General features: G+C 28.3%; 1 long non-coding RNA gene across 1 annotated transcript in view; it reads left to right on the plus strand.

Moving 5' to 3' along the window:
- LOC111083585 overlaps positions 1-1,973 on the plus strand; it is a 5,502-nt gene extending 3,529 nt beyond the window's left edge. Inside the window, exon 2 of the long non-coding RNA XR_002609117.1 lies at positions 1,872-1,973. This is a non-coding gene — a long non-coding RNA (uncharacterized LOC111083585). The remainder of the gene's footprint in view (positions 1-1,871) is intronic.
- The last annotated feature ends 1,791 nt before the right edge of the window (positions 1,974-3,764 follow it).

A 3,764-nucleotide genomic window follows, 5' to 3' on the forward strand; every position in this document is an offset into this window, starting at 1 on the left:
CAGGTACAAAACCTTGTTGAAACGTTGTACATTTGCTGTCATGTTAAACTTATATTAAAGTTTTCTTCATTATCCATTTAAGCCGTCTCCAGCCATTATTAGTCTCAAAGTGGGTTCCTCGTCATTGAATTCGAACTAGATACAGTTGATCGGTCTCATCCTGAGGAAACAACAAAACCTTGAGGCAGTCGATCAGTCTCATCCTGAGGAAACAACAAAACCTTGAGGCAGTCAATTAAGACTTTTCTAGAGATGAGTAATGGAAGTTCTACAAAGTAGTAGAGGAACTTTGAAGTAAACTTAAAGTTATTTCTGCTAGAAATTCATTCAGTTTGGTTTGTAACTTGTTCCCTTGAACTCTTTGAATCTCATATTGAAATGGTTTTTTTCTAAATCTTTTTTTTTTTATCTTTTCCAGTTTCGTATCATTTGATTGTTGTGTTTTATTGTAGCAGATAATCCCTTTAAAATTTAAAGTTAATTTTTTTTCTTGGTTTATTTTAGCATTAATTATTAAATTATATATTTTTCATACCATCAGTTTTATCATTGGGGACTAATAATCATCTCTAGAAAGTATATATATAAGATTAGTGAGGTCTCACATTGGTTTCTGTATGATTTTCATTGCTGTTTCTCACAACTGATGTGTATATCATTAAGGGTTACTTTAGCAATGATGTAGTGGTCAGTACATTAATGTTCCACATGATTCAGCATTGAAATGTAGGCTTGTATTTGACAACCACTGCTAGAATTCGTTAGATCTCAAGTATACCATGCTAATAGCATTAAGAACTGTACATTATTTATCTTACACCATTTGTATTACATCATTTGTCTTACACCATTTATATTACATCATTTGTCTTATATTATTTATCTTACACCATTTATGTTACGTTATTTATCCTATATTATTTGTGTTACGTTAATTATCTTATATTATTTGTGTTATGTTATTTGTCTTATATTATTTATCTTACACCATTTATGTTACATTATCTGTCTTACCCTATTTATCTTACACCATTTATATTACATCATTTGTCTTGTATTATTTATTTTACACCATTTATGTTACATTATTTGTCTTATATTATTTATCTTATATTATTTGTGTTACGTTATTTATCTTACACCATTTATGGTACATTATTTGTCTTATGTTATTTATCTTACACCATTTATGTTATATTATCTGTCTTATGTTATTTATCTTGCACCATTTGTTACGTTATTTATCTTATATTATTTGTGTTACGTTATTTGTCTAATATTATTTATATTATTTGTGTTACGTTATTTGTCTAATATTATTTATCTTACACCATTTATGTTACATTATCTGTCTTATATTATTTATCTTACACCATTTGTTACATTATTTATCTTACACTATTTATGTTACATTATTTATGTTGTATTATTTGTGTTACGTTATTTGTCTTATATTATTTATCTTACACCATTTATGTTACATTATTTGTCTAATATTATTTATCTTACACCATTTATGTTACATTATCTGTCTTATATTATTTATCTTACACCATTTGTTACATTATTTATGTTACGTTATTTATCTTATATTATTTGTGTTATGTTATTTATCTTATATTATTTGTGTTACGTTATTTATGTTACATTATTCATCTTATATTATTTATCTTACACTATTTGTTTCATTATTTATCTTACACTATTTATGTTACATTATTTATCTTGTATTATTTATGTTACATTATTTGTCTTATATTATTTATCTTACACCATATGTTACATTATTTATCTTACACTATTTATGTTACATTATTTATCTTGTATTATTTATGTTACGTTATTTATCTTATATTATTTATCTTACACAGGTACTGATACATGGCTTCTGGAAATGACTCGATGGCTGATGATGATGTAACACATTCCGTAATCAGTATTGACGTTGAGGAAGACCTTCCTTCTGATATAGGTAAAGATTGCTATTTTGTGTTATATATGAATATTGGAAAATCATTTAATGATAGAATCTGAAAAACAGCTATTTGTTACATGTTGTTGTTTATAAATTAGAATGGTTTTGAGAATTGTATTTATTCAGTTAATAACAACTCTCCAGAAATGTTGATTATACAGTTTTTGTTGATAAAAACAAATTTGAAACAAAAGGAAGGACTTGTGTATAAAAATAAAATTAATGACTACAAGACTTTTGCATATTTTTGATCTGAAAGAAAACCAAATAAAGTTATTTACATCACTGTTGAAAACATAGTCTTTAATAGTAAAGACAGATAAGCTATGTAATAACATAAGAATGATAAAATCTGTAATAATGTAAGAAGGATGAAATCTGTAATAATGTAAGAAGGATAAAATATTTAACTACTGTTACGTATCTGCTCGTTTGTTAATTTCTGGTATAAATTCTTTCCGAGTAACTTCAGCGATACAAGTCCTTTCTTAATTAAAACTAGTTTATTCTTTCTTGATACAACTTTGTAATACACAGAATTTCCACAGTTACTTTAAACTTAACAACCTTTATAGCACATGCTATAAATCACAGTGATTCACACACTTTACTTACGGTGCCTACTTTTCGCTTGACTCAATTATCTATCTCTTCAATCTATCTCTGGTTTATATACTAAAAAAGAGGGCATCTAGCAAACACTGGGACATTCGTGAGGTTCCTCGATAAGTCATGATCCTTCTAGAAACTCCAATGTGCATGCTCCCAGTGTCGCGTGACTTCCGCTGTCGTAATACTATGAAAGAAGGATGAAATTCTGTCATGCTACTTAGTAATTTTCCAGTAAAAAAAACAACTCATGTTTCTGTGTATCACAGTAAAATATTTGAAAATTATTCAAACAGCCAGTTTAACAATACAAGTATATTGATTGACTAGTGTTTGATAAAATGATTTAAACACAGTTTTGTGGGGGCATGTGATCTGTTTGAAAACAAATGTATGGGCTTAGCCACATTTATTCATATAATTTCAACACCCACATAATAAATATTGTCAGGTTACTTTTTCTCTGAGAAACAGATGAAGTCAGTTTACTTTTTCTCTGAAAACAAGATCAAGTCAGATTACTTTTCTCTGAAAAACAGATCAAGTCAGATTACTTTTTCTTCTGAGAAACAGATCAAGTCAGATTACTTTTTCTCTGAGAAACAGATCAAGTCAAAACAGGGTTACTTTCTAGTTTCATATTTCTTCGTATATTTGCCAAATCTCTGCATTATCTTTTGAATGAAGTGTTTTTAACTGAAATGCCAGTTATTTCTGAGTAAGCTGTTCAGTTGTGAAAGGGCTACTAATCTCAACTTTGATTACATTTTATTTAATTTCTAAATCATTAATCTTATTTTCACACTTTTCCAAACTTGTATACCTAAATTTAAAAACAACAGATATGCTGCTTACTTATGGCTAAGTTAGCTGATAGTGAGAAAACGTGATTATGTATATGTTCTACAAACAAAGCTTCTCAATTATTGAGAGTTAAAAATAATAATGAATAATGTTGACCGTGTGGTGGAGCTTCTTATGTAGGTGATGTGGTAATATTACTCATGAGTAACCGGATGTATTGATATTAATCACGAGTAACCAGATGTGGTGATATTAATCACGAGTAACCAGATGTGGTGATATTAATCACGAGTAACCAGATGTGGTGATATTAATCACGAGTAACCGGATGTGGTTGGTATTAATCACGAGTAACCGGATGTGTTGGTATTAATCA

Source organism: Limulus polyphemus, unplaced genomic scaffold (assembly GCF_000517525.1).
Source record: "Limulus polyphemus unplaced genomic scaffold, Limulus_polyphemus-2.1.2 Scaffold10191, whole genome shotgun sequence".
Taxonomy (NCBI): Eukaryota; Metazoa; Arthropoda; class Merostomata; order Xiphosura; family Limulidae; genus Limulus; species Limulus polyphemus.